Genomic DNA, 14,411 nt, shown 5'->3' with positions numbered 1-14,411 from the left:
CCTGGAGAAAAGCAATGATATAGACTGCTTTAGGAACTCCTCTATTTGTATGGCTTAGAAATATACATATATAATTTTTTAATCTAAGATAAAAATATATTTTCCAAAAACAGAATACTCTTTTATTCTTTATTCTCTGTTGAAGTGGTCATTAGTTATTTATAATGTTTTAAGTTTTCAAACTTGGGAGAATTCCTAATATCATTATCTTCATCCTTTCCTTTCTCCAAAATATTTACCCTCTAATATGGGAATTTCAAAAAGATATTACTCATTTTAAAAAGTAACTCGTAGAAAAAAGTTGAGTTTAGTGGAATGATTTTCTTTTGGTTTCTTTCCCAAATTTTCATAATTTCCATTGATACATGTACAATTGGAGGAATAATATTTTCCACAATCCTAATTTAATGCTCTAGTCTTTATTTAGCATGAAGATAATCAACAGGTTTTTCAGAGGAGCAAGTAAAATTTAAATTATGTTATTTATCAAAATCATGCCCTTTGGCTATTTGGAAGTTTCGATGGTATGCCTTAGCCAAAATGCCTTTTCAGCCAATCACTATATTGTTATTCAGGTCACATTGCTAGAAGACAAGGCCTACCTCTTGCCTTGGCATAATTAACAATGCCACAGCCAACAGTACCCTTTGCCAATTAGAAAATTCTTTTCAATTCAGAAAAATAAGAAAGGGACCTTTCTTACTGCAATGAGGCCACAATAGTAAAAAAGGATATTTGTCATCACAATTACTTCATACTCAGCAAGTCTTTAGGGCAAACGTTAAGAAAACTTGCAAAGTAACAATTCCCTTAGATCTTGCAACTTAGAAAGCCAAAGAAAAAAATGATACTTTTACTATTCCTGTTATAGTTCTATCTCAATACTGTGGCCCAAAATCCTTGACTTGAAATTGAGGGTGGATGAAAGATTAGAGAAAAAATTATAAGTAGAAATTACCACCTTAAGTGAAATAATAATTTAAAAAATTAAGTGATCTGAGGACGGATAATAATGGCTCTGCCAATAGTTTTACCTTTGAATATAAATTTTGTTTCTACATATGGCTCTTGAGAAAATCCCTGCAGTTGTGTTCCAACTTTCTTTTCCTATTTTCACCTTATCATTGACTGGAAAACATTAAAAACCATGCTTGATCTACAGCATCTATGAATTTTAGCCCTTCCATACAAAAGCAAACTATTAAGTAAGTACTACTTAAAAATGAAATGTGATTGAAGGGGAAATATGGAAGAAGAGAGGAAAACCCTTCCCTTTCTCCCTCAAGCTGGAGAAGTGGTGGGGTGAACAGACATGTGCCTCCCAGATGCCCTCTCCTATAATCAGAAGAGAGCAAAGTTACTTGAACACTTCTCTGCTCCCCATAGCCAGAAATGCCCAACTAACAGCCGTTACCTTGCTGGCTCTTTCTTGGGGACACCTGGGTTAGGGATTAAGGTAAGTAGAGATGAGTGTTATGGATGGATTTTGGTGCTTTCAGGCAGCAAGTGTTTTCATCAGGTTCACAGAGAGCTGAAGTTAGTGGGCCAGCTATTCCTCCCACCAGTAGGATGAGAGGGAAGGGGGAAGAGAGTTGCAGGCATACCCCAAACAGGTATCTTTTCCTGTTTTTCTGGTCCAGAGCCCTGAACTGCATTTGCTTCAGGCATGTGGTGTCTGTCCCTTGGCCAAAAGCCTAGCTACAGAGCTCTGATGCAAGGATAGATGATCAATGTTGTGAGTATATTTTCAGTAAGTCACTGTGTCAACCAAGCACCCATTTTCCATGCCCAAGGGCCCAATGATGAGCTGTGGCCATTGATGGAGTCTGGACTCAGCTAAAATATATAGACTTCCCAGGTAGGCTAATTATCTTGTACCCCACTTTCCAAACCACTAAAGTTAAACCATTCCTTCAATATTTACTTAGTGAGCTGGGGATCAACTAAGGAAAAGGGTAAAAAGAAAGATTGTCAGTGGCATCCTTTAACTTTTAGATTTCCACTGTCTCCTGCAATCTAGCCTAAACTTGCAAACCCCACTCACCAAAACAAAGTTAGCTGAAGTTAACAGGAATCATCCTTTTTGGAAAGAAAATTAGTGATGACCTATTATTCCTCAGTTAAAGTCCATAGTGAGGATTGTGATAAAGAATTTTCCTTCCTACTTTTAGAGATAGCACAAATGGGTGCCCAGGAAACTATTTCAGTTCAGTCCCATCAAAATTACAGTATCTGTAATTATTCTTTGGATCTGGAGATGTCTTTACTGGTCCTAGTTTTCAATGTGATGAGTTATGAGGCAATGTTTCTACATCATGGTCTTGGGACCAAACTATCTGGGATGGAATACTGGCTCAACAACTTACTAGCTGTGTGAACTTGGACAAACTACTTAACCTCCCTGTTCCTCAGTTTCTTGATTCATAATGTAAGAGTAGTAATGACAGTGCTATAAGGGTGTAAATCTAATATATGTATAGCTCTCTGAATCTTACCTACCATATAGTAAATACTAATAGCTATTAGCTATCGGACTTTTCCCTTGATACTTTAGTGAGATTTTGGAATAGCTGCATCAGAGGCAGGTAGTATAAATACTTTAAATCTTTGTGGTACAATATTAAAAGATCCCAACCTCGAATAATTTTCCCACCAGGCATCTAGAAATCTCATCTATAGATTTCCTCCTTAAAGTCCCAACCTGTGGAGGCATGAATTTTACAAATACAAACCGCTGTCCTTCACATATTTCCATCTTTTGTCCCCACTAAACTACCATCCTGCTCATTCTTCCCTAGGTAAAATAAGAACTCCTCTGTACTCCCAACTTACATTTCAAACATTTTCATCTTGGCACTAAATTATATGTTTATTTCTCCTCCTGGACTCTAAATCACTGGAGTGACTCTGCTCTTGCCCCAGTGCTTAGCACAGAGCTCAGTATGTGGTAGGTGAACAAATAAGTTTTAAACAAAATTGATTGAACTCTTCAGTTCTTAGAATCTCCAAGCTTCCTGATCCAATCTCCCTTTAAGGCTTGAGATCATTTTCACCTCAAACTGGACATCTGTCTGTCATGATGAATAAATAGTTTCTCTTAAATATCCTCATCCATTTCATTCTTCTCTGAGAATTTCAAAAATACTGAAACATAGTAGAAATAATAAAAGAAATCATCCTTCCAGTCTCAGCTCAAGTATTTTCTGCATGAAACCTTTAAAATCCCTCCTGAAATGGCACAGCCATTCCCTGTTTTCTCATAAATCTTTATTAATAATTATCTATTAATGCTACTCTAATCGCATTGCAATTATGTTTGCCTGCCAGGCTCATTCAACTCTGTGTCTTCATTTATAAACATGGAAAATAGGTGGGATTTGAACACTGGTTGAATGAGTGAAAATGTAAGAGTTCCAAGAATTCCCCTCATTCGTCACAGATGTGAGTTAATTTTTACCTCTGGATGTCACTGAGTAAAGAAAAAGACCCTGAGGAAACTGACTCATACCACAACTAATGCTTGTTGGAGGTGATGGAAATGAAGAATTGAGCTGGGAAGATGCCAAATCACAGAATCTTTCTGTAGACAGATTAAGAACATCCAGGGCAGAGGAAGATCCTGGTCTCTAAGCATACATGTGGTCTCTGGTCTGTGGGGGTCACAGAAGGAAGGACCATGGGGAAAAAGTATCCTCAAAGAAACTGGGGAGACACCTAAAACACGCTTTCCCAACTACTAGATTTTGCTTGGGATAGGTCTGAGGCTTGTACATTGTTTGTGAATAGAGTCATTTTCTGGAACAAAGCCTGAGGAAATGGCATACTTCCTTGAAACTGGGAAAATCACACTGTGTGATATTTGCTGGAAATTTGCCTAAACATTTATATATAATGTTTTGTCCCTTCTCTTTACCAGAAATGTTAGTGATCTTCAGGAAAGTAAATTTAGAAGAAATAAGAGCAGAGAATCCAATTAATTATATAGGAATATCAGCTATTTATCTTCTTTTTAAATTTTTATACATTTTAACTCTTGTCTCTTTTGTCTTTGTCACTTCTTTCCTTAATTGCTTTCAAAGTATATTAAGGATATGTTACCATTTAAAATTTTCTGTGTACCTTGAAGCTCTGTTCCCTGTGAGGATTGAATACATATTTGTTGTCCAGATCATTAAGTGATAAGAGCTGGCATATTTTTTAGGGATTAAAGATTAAGTACAAGTTCCACAATGCAAATGAAGAAGCAGAACTCCAACCCCACCTCTCCGAGACTTGCTAAACCATTTAGTGCTTAGAGAAAACTTTTACCTCTGTCTTCAACTATAAAATGTCCTTTTTTCTGAGAAAGAATGTCTCCCCAGTACTCCACAAAAAGGATTATTTGTGTATTTCTTATAAACTTCACAGTGGCATATGTTTGTTGAAATTACTGAAAAACCACAGAACAACCAAAATAAATGGTTTTGCCATTTGACTCATCTACCCACATAAAAAGACTGCTAATACTTTGCTGCATAACCTTGAGATTATATGTAGTTTACTAATTACTTATACCTCAAATATATAAATGTATAATTACGTATATGTATCTCGAGTGATTAACATGTATATATGTTAACATTTGACTCATAATATATACAGACTTTTTAAAAAAGTTGATAAATATACATCACATAGATATTTTAAAGCATGTTTTTGAGTTTGTTGGTATTCCCATCCCGTCCTATACAAAGTTGGAGTTTAATTCTTCTTCTTGAGTATGGCTGCCTTAGTGACTTGACTGTAAGGAATGCCATGTGGCAGAGTGATACTGTGATATCCTCAGAATAGTGATACTATTAATACTCAGAGTAGTGATACTATTAATACTCAGAATAGTGATACTATTAATACTCAGAATAGTGATACTATTAGTAGTATCACTGTTCTGAGAATATCTTGTAAAAGGTGGCTGCAGCTTCTGTTTGGTTCCTTCTCTTTTGGAAAATGCACGTAGCTTCAGAGCCCTAACATGTAAAAAGTATGGCTATCCTGAAAAAGTCATGCTGGGGAGACCATGTTGGGTAACCAAGAGTGAAGTGAGATTGAGACAGATGATGAGAGAGAGGGGGAGGGAAAGAGATAGATACATCCTGGTTTGAGTTGTCAGATACGTAATAATTTCAGTCCTTAGCCTTAGAGTTACCCCAGCTGACTGTGAGTAGAACAGACACAAGTATTCCTTGCTAAATCCTGCACAAATTGCAGACTTGTAAGGAAAATAAATGTTCTTGTTTTCTTACGCCATGAAGTTTGGGGATATTTTCTTACATATTAGTAGATAGTAGAACTCATCTACTAAATCTCTTAATAACTATATGGGGTTTTAATATTATGGGTATAGTTATATTTAACTATTTTTCTATTGTTGGACATTGAGGGCTTTTTGTTGTGTTCTTTTGTTGTTATAAAATAGTTAAAGGACCTTGAACATAAATGACCTGTGCTGAATGACCTGTGCGTTTTTCCAGTTATTATTTGATGTTAAATTCTTAGGAATTCTAGGTAGTAAACAGAAGTATGTCATGGTTGTTGTTTTGTTGTAAGTATTTCAATTTGTATGTTGCTATCCTTTATGATCCTTGCCAGTTTAAGGCAGAAGATAGTGGTAATTCATATATAAAATTGCAATGAGTTGCTTATTTAATCTGGCAAATAAAAATGATACGATATTATAGTTATATAATGGTGGTGGCAGTAATAACTATCGTATTTCTAACATGAGCATTCTTTTCTCTCAGGTTGAGGGCAGAGTAGTTTTAGAATACCCAGTGGGATTTTTCACAAAGTACAGATAGTTACAAGTTTCTGATCTCTCTACATAGCCTTCTTCTCCTCCTAGTCACTTAGTTGAGAACCATTTCTTCAGTGGGACTTTTCCAGTATTTGTCTGAAGTATACTGGAGGGAGTTTAGGATTGTCCATATGGAATGCGAAGAGAATAATCATTATATTTTATATTATAAGAAAAATCAAATATAACATATTTGGGAAGATATTAATCATTACATTTGAATAAAACTTTCAACTTACAAATAGATACTATTTAAATTTTTAATGAGAAAGTTTATCTTGCTCCCATGGACATAACTTTTTTTTTTTTTTTGTAAATTTGTATCAGGATTTATGCCTTAAATGGTTACACACAATTCCCTGATGAAAGGCTTGGTGATGTTATCTTTAAATTCTTTTAAATTATCACCAAGAAACTTTATTCATACAGGTAGATATCCATTAATTTTTTAAATAGTTCAGTAGTTGAAATTACATTTCAAGCTCAAATTTTATTTTTTATTTCATTGACAAATGTAATGGTGACATTTCTTGTCATAATTGTGAGTGGAATTTGAATCCAATCCAACGTTTTAACATTAAGTGCTTCAAAATAATGGTGAGACTTTTAAAAATGTTTTATTTATTTTGGGGGGGGGGGGCAGAGAGAGAAGGCAACAGAGGATCCAAAGTGGGCTCTGTGCCAACAGAAGTGAACCCAGTGGGGGCTTGATCTCATGAATCATGAGATCTTGACCTGAGCCAAAGTCACTTGCTCAACCAACTGAGCCACCTAGGTGCCCCATGGCAAGAACATGCATTCATTTTAAGAACAGCCCCTCATGACTAGTTTGAAGCCCCTGAAGAGAACAGGAGCTGCAAACACACTGGGTCCCCAGCTCCAAGGTAGGCGCCGCACCCCGTACCTTTGTCTTGCCTTTATGAACCCATTATCTATCCCTGAGCAGGCATCTGACTGCTGAGGTTGATGTCCAGGTGGTACCATCTCCTCGGCAACATTCAGCAGGTTCTAGCAGAACAGCGAGTGCCAGGCTAGCTCATCTTCACCTTGCTTTCTTTTTGTGGTGACAGCTCTGTTACTATTCTTTCCTACTCTGTTTTACAATTTACTATTAATCTTAAAATTTAATTCTTGTTTATTGTCCTGTCAGGAGAACCCCCTATGCCTACTTTCACCCCAAGATTGTCACTGAAACATAAGGTGCTGGGTACAAGCTTCCCAAGCCTTGTCTTGCTGTCTCATGGGATGAGAGAACCCACGATCTCCCAGAATACCTGCATCCAATTTGCAGCACATCTATAGAAAATTTTCTAAAACATTTCCTAGTTGGAAAGCTCTGTACTGGTAGATTCAAGTGCTAATGTTTTATTTGTAAATTTTGTGTAGACATTCACAATTAAGTTTTAACTTTATTTTCCTTTACATGGTACTCACGTTTGGTCTGTGACATCAGCTAATTATTTGGCTTCATACCGGTAGTTTTTCACCTTTTTCTCTGTCCTGGAAAATAAATAGGATAAGTATGATCTACCAGCTGAAGATATTATGGAACTTACTACTAAAACCCATGGATTCAGAGCTTTTGGGGTATAGGCTTTTGCATTGATTTAGATGCATTTTCCTTACTGAATTTTTCACACATTTTGATTATTTACATTTTCTTAGAAATGCACCCTTTTCATTGAAATCTGTAATGTTCACTAGAGTGGCTCACAGTATCTCCCATAATTTAAAAACTTTTCTCCGGGTTGGGTGTTTGTCTTCTTAATAGTTGGGGTTGCAGGCTTCCAGAGGCTGCAGGATTTCAGTACCAGCATTATCATTTGCTTGCTTTGTGGTTTGGGTGTTTCTTAATGCTTTGAGACTCATTTACTCAACTGAAAATCAGGATACCAATGATATTTACTTGATAAGGTTGATATCATTGATTGTAAATCACTCAATGAAGTTTCTGGCACATTGTCATAAGTAAATGATAATTTATATCATTATTTTATTTCTTATTCTAATTGTTAAATATTTGTGCCTTTCCCTGCCTTTTTAGAATATTCTTGTCATTTTGTAATGTATTTCTTTTACAAAGAGGCCAGTTCTTGAACTTCTATATTTATCCTATGTTTTAAATTTAATTACTATTTAATTTAAATTCCTATTTAATTTAATTTATTATTAATTTCTAAATTTAATTCTTAATTATTTTCTTGCTTTTTGTAGGCACATATTTTTTATTTACCTAGCTTCTATTATTCTAAAAACTTATTTTATTTATTTTTTGTTTGCTACTGTTTTTAAGAAGTACTCTTAGGGGCGCCTGGGTGGCGCAGTCGGTTAAGCGTCCGACTTCAGCCAGGTCACGATCTCGCGGTCCGTGAGTTCGAGCCCCGCGTCAGGCTCTGGGCTGATGGCTCAGAGCCTGGAGCCTGTTTCCGATTCTGTGTCTCCCTCTCTCTCTGCCCCTCCCCCCGTTCATGCTCTGTCTCTCTCTGTCTCAAAAATAAATAAACGGTAAAAAAAAAATTTTTTTTTAAATAAATAAATAAAAAAAAAAGAAGTACTCTTAATGCCCTGAATTTTCTTTTGAGTAAAGTTTTAGCAATTTCATTGTGTTTAACATCTGGATAATCTCTAATTTAGTTTTGCTATAGGAGTTATTGAGTAGAATAACCTAATATTTTACTTTATGGTTTTAATTTCTTTTCATTTTCTTCTGTATTCCTAGGAAGTCACTCATGTTCAGTGATTCAGTTGTCCAAGATTTTAATTACACTCTTAACTGCCTCCAGTGTGGGTCTGTTGCTGTTTTACAGTTTTAGATTTCCTGAAATCCTCTTCATTACACCCATCTCCGTCTTCTTTTTCATCTCATTTTGTTATCTTTCATTTCATTATTTTATTTTTAATTTTAATTTAATTTTTTTTAATTTTATTTTTCTGTTACCTTCTCATTTCAATGTTTTTCCTTTACATGTTCTTCCAGTTTATAAAGGCCAGGTCTTGTACTTTTTCTAGGTTATCAGCAAAGTTACCAAATTTTCTTCTAGATTCTGCTATAGCATATATTCTGAAGCCCCCAGGATGCATTTCCTTCTACTTTGTACCACTTCCCACAGCCCCCAACCTAGGTCTCTTTTTTATTTTTTGTTTTTCTTTTTGCATCCTTCAAAAAGTTGAAAGATAGCCATACTCTGTCTGATCTTACTTCTCTGTCCATTGGAATGGGAGTTGATCCTTGGCTTAAATCTACAACTGGAGATTACATTGATGGGCGCAACTCCAATTATATTTCTAGTTAATAGAAGACATTCATCTATTGTATCTCTTCTCTATTTTTCATTGGATGTTCTTTCTACTCACTCTGCATGGTAATCCAAACTGATGTCTATGTAATACTCAAATCCAGAATTTGCTGTTATAAGGGTTTCTCTTTTCTGCTTTCCCCCTATAGTGCCTAAACGGTGGGTACCAAAGGTACCACAACCCTTAAAATTCACTGCTAAACTGTCAGTTTCCCTTTAACTTCCACTTACAATTGTCTGAAATCAGAAGCATATTTCAGATGGTACTACTCTGAAACTTGGGCAAGAGGATACTCTTCTCAACTGTATGCTATAGAGAACCCAACTTTGAGTCATTTCCAGCCATGCCCAAGCCCACAGGGATAGGTGTCTATGGGTCCAATGAGAAGTGTACGCCTATAGCCCGTGTGTCCTCTTATAAGACACATAAAGGGCATCTGGATCTCCAGACTTTCCCATCCAAATGGCCCTGAGGTCATTTTTGGAGCTTGCACAGTTCTCTTTCCTGGTTCATGTTGTTGAGTGCTAGAGTTTCCACTGGTGTGTCCATCTGTTGGCTTTAGGAGTGGCCTAGGGATGGCTATTAGAGGTGTGGTAATAGGAGTAACTGGAATGTAATATTGTATGTTTTAGTTGTAATATTAATATTAAGAAACAATGGTTACTGTAGTGTTAGTGGAGAAGGGCCAGTGCCATCAACCTTTATAATTAAAAGTAATATTTGTAAATGAATGATACCAGATAAGCCTTTATGCTAAATCAGAGAATAAATTTTTTATATTCCAATTTGGTACCCTCGATAGAAGTAACATAGTAAAGTAAATAAAATCAATAGACTAGTTTGGCATGCTAAAAGATAGTTCTTACTGATGTCACATAACTTCAATAGTTTTTTTTTTTTATATATGAAATTTATTGACAAATTGGTTTCCATACAACACCCAGTGCTCATCCCAAAAGGTGCCCTCCTCAATACCCATCACCCACCCTCCCCCCCCTCCCACCCCCCATCAACCCTCAGTTTGTTCTCAGTTTTTAACACTCTCAACTTCAATAGTTTTTTACTGGTTTCCAAGATTTTAAAATAATTTATTTGAGTCAGTTTGTGACAGTTCCTTTAGAGCTTAAGGAATAACTAAGGTTTTTATGTAAATTTTTATAGCATTCATTTACTCATTTAAGATATATATATATATATTGCATTTCTACTACATGCCAGGCACTGTTTAAGTGCTGGAATATAGTGGGGAATAGTAATACTGAGGGTGAGTTAGGTTTCATCTTCATGGGATAACCTTATAAAACTTGAGTTGCTGATGAGTATTAAGATGAGTTTTATTGCAAGAGAGTTTTAGTCATAACCATCTTCATGGCTCTTTGCTGAACTGCAATTAGCAGAAGAGGTGCTCCTATTTTGCCTAGTTACCTGTAAACACCAGCTCTGGTCACATTGCTCTTTTCTAGAAATTTTTTATTATTTCACATTGGTAACTCAATTAATTATACATTTCTTTCTCTAGCACTCAAGATTTTCATAATATGTCACCTACTTCTTTTCTAGCCTTATTGGTTACTCTGATCCTTATGCATCCTATGTTCTGGCAATCTTGAATTACTTGCTGTTTCCCGATTGTGTCTACACTTTCCTCATTTTGAGACTTTCCTTATGCAGTTACTTTCACTATTAAGCTGTCCCTCTAAATCCTGAAATCCTCCTTCCTGATATCTCAAGACTTGTTCAAGCATGACCTTCTCCATGAAGCCTTTCCTAATCCCCTCTACTGATTTTTCACTTCACTGAATCCTCATGATACAGTAAGTCTAATTCTCCTAAAGAAAAAGAAAATTGTCTTTATTGTAGTTATTGTTTCCTGTTCTGATCTCTCCTTGAAGGTGGAATCTAACTTACTTTCTTTTGTATTATTTTTAAGTAGTAAGTACTAAATGCAGGCCATAACTAGATCAGTATGAAATGAACAAAGAGGACACACTGATTCAGGGTCCTATTTGAAAGAGCTGCATAGGCATGCCACTCTGGACTGAATATTTGTGTTCCTCCACTAAATTTGTATGTTGAAACTCTAACCTGCAATGTGACTGTATTTGGAGTAAGAAAGCAATTAAGGTTAAATGAGGTCATAAGGGTAGGGCCTTGGTTTGATGGGATTAGTGTCCTTATAAGAAGAGACACCATGGCACCCTCTCTCTCTCTCTCTTTTTTTGTTTCTTTCCATCAAGTGAGGAAAAAGTGAAAAAGTGACTGTCTTCAAGCCAGGAAGATAGCTCTCACCAGGAATGGAATCAGCTGGCACTTTCATCTTGGACTTCAAGCATCCAGAAGTGTGAGAAAATAAATTCCTGTTGTCTAAGCTATCTGGATTATGGTGCTTTGTTATGGCAGCCCCAGCTGACAAAGACAGATTTTAGCATTAGGAGTGGAGTGCTGCTATAACAAATACCTAAAAATGTGGGTGTGGCCTTGGAACTGGGTGAATGTATTATGGCTAGAAGAGTTTTGAGCCAAGCATTAGAAAACTCTGAGTTTGCTATAAAGGGACTGTTGGTAGAAATACTGGATTTTTAAAGACCATTCTGGATGTTTAAAGACACAGAAACAAGGACCAGGTTATTGGAAACTGGAAGGAAGGTGATCTTTGTTATGAAGTAGCAAATAACTTGGCTGAATTGTATGCTACTGTTTTGTGGAAGATAGAACTTGTGAGTGATGAAATGGGGTATTTAGCAGGGTAGATTTCTTCTTTTAATGTAATAATTTTATTTATTTATTTATTATATTTTAATTAGTTAACATACAGTGCAATATTGGTTTCAGAAGTAGAATTCAGTGATTCATCACTTACATACAACACCCAGTGCTCATCACAAGTGCCCTCCTTAATAACATATCACCCTGCATAGGGGCACTTGTACCCCAATGTTTATAGCAGCCTCTCAACAATAGCCAAATTATGGAAAGAGACCAAATGTCCGTCAACTGATGAATGGATAAAGAAATTGTGGTTTATATACACAATGGAGTACTACATGGCAATGAGAAAGAACGAAATATGGCCCTTTGTAGCAACGTGGATGGAACTGGAGAGTGTGATGCTAAGTGAAATAAGCCATACAGAGAAAGACAGATACCATATGTTTTCACTCTTATGTGGATCCTGAGAAACTTAACAGAAACCCATGGAGGAGGGGAAGGAAAAAAAAAAAAGAGGTTAGAGTGGGAGAGAGCCAAAGCATAAGAGACTGTTAAAAACTGAGAACAAACTGAGGGTTGATGGGGGGTGGGAGGGAGGGGAGGGTGGGTGATGGGTATTGAGGAGGGCACCTGTTGGGATGAGCACTGGGTGTTGTATGGAAACCAATTTGTCAATAAATTTCATATATTAAAAAAAAATAAAAAAAAAAAACCTATCACCCATCTAGCCCATCCCCTACCCAGTTCCCTCCATAAACCCTATTTGTTCTTTGTCTTTAAGAGTCTTTTTGTGTTTAAACAAAGTATTGAAAGTGTAGCCTGGGTCCTCCTTACTACTTTATAGTAAAATTTGAAAGCAGAGGTATGAGTTGAAAAAGGAACCAGTACTTGGAGATTTGGAAAATTCTCATTCTATCCGTATTATAAAAAATGAGAAACAGGTTCTGAAAAGAACACTAACCATTTGATAAAGAGATCTTGAATGCAACTCATGGACTTAACTGGACAACTCAACAGAAGCCAGGATAGAGATGGGATTTTATCAACAGAGATACTGCCAGTTTGAATTAAAAGGAACAAAAAAAGTGGGACTGGGGTGAAGGAAGGTTGTCAGACTTCTTGAATTTTATAGAATGTGACCACAGAGCTCTTTGACTGTGAATGTGCACTAGTTTTTCAAGCAAGGGAAGAATGATTTTAAAGCAATTCAGAGATCACAGGGCTGCCACTCCCATTACTGGGCCAGGGGCAAGGCTACTTCCCCACTGGTTTCAGAAGGTCTGCTCATGCAGAGAACCACATAGAGGGGACCCTCACAGAGAATCAGAGCGACCAGATCACAGCTCCTCCCCAAGCTGAAGGATTGTGGGCACCCCACAGAGCCAGATGAGCAAGGCTGTCTTACTCCTATAGATCTGTGTGTGTGATGGGGCTACTTTAGTGGGCATGGATGACAGGATAGTGAGCTGAAAATGATTGTTCTTGAGCAGTGCTACTTTGGAGGAAGATCCTGCAGGCTCCTGGTCTAAAAATATACACATGATAACTCATAGTCAGTCTTACCTCCTCATTTTGAAATTAAATAATAAGCTCAGAGTGGTAGAAAAAAAATTGCCCATTGGGTTTTGAGCACTCTGAGGTGCCATGTCTTATTTATCTTTGTATTCCTACCTCTATAACATAGTTCTTGATGCATAAAAATCACCTGGGAAATAAATTCCACTAGTAAATATGATTGGTAAATATTTGCTAAATGGTAGCTGGTAGACAAATCATAAACATTGGTTTTCTTTGTTATGAAATACATTGAAATTACTATAAAGAAAAAGTGCTGAGAATTATGGTAAAGGCATGGTCAGAGTTTGGTACTTTTCAGGAAAATGAAAAGTGGATGGTTTTGTAGTGGTGGATAAATTATAAACAAGGAGCTAAAGTCCAAGCCCATACAAGAAATGGCTAAAGCAGAAGTGAGAACCAGTTTTCTTCCAGAGCAAAACCAGCACAAAACAACATATACTGAGAGCAGGGTTAGCAGTTGTGGAGGAAGAGTTAGGAAATGAGAGAAGTGATTAAGTGATTCTTTGTGTGTTACTTTGTGTGATACACAGGCTTTAATCAGGGAAATAATCTTTTTTCTAAATGTTTATTTGTTTTGAGACAGGGAGAAAGAGAATCCCCAGCAGGCTCCACTTAGCATGAAGTCTGACACGGGCTCCATCCTAGGACCATGAGATCGTGACCTGAGCCGAAATCAAGAGTTGGATGTTTAACCAATTGAGCCACCTAGGCGCTGCCAGGCAAAGAATCTTAATGAAATTCAGTAATCTTCCTAGAAGGCCAATGCCTTCAGAATGGGGGTTGAGTTCCAGAGCCTTTGACTCTTCCCAACCGATGTACCTAGTGATGCTTGCAGGTCAAAAGACCTACCTAAGATCACAGAGCTTGTGGTTACTTCACCTCTTTAAGGGAAAGGTCAGAGAAAACCTACATATGCTAACTGAAAGAGAAGCTTCTCTATTATAAACAATTTTAAACAATCCCATTTCTCTAGGCATTTGGAAAAAAATAGCTG

The sequence above is a fragment of the Lynx canadensis genome, chromosome A1 (assembly GCF_007474595.2).
Source record: "Lynx canadensis isolate LIC74 chromosome A1, mLynCan4.pri.v2, whole genome shotgun sequence".
NCBI classification, from domain to species: domain Eukaryota; kingdom Metazoa; phylum Chordata; class Mammalia; order Carnivora; family Felidae; genus Lynx; species Lynx canadensis.
This window is presented reverse-complemented; position numbering follows the sequence as displayed.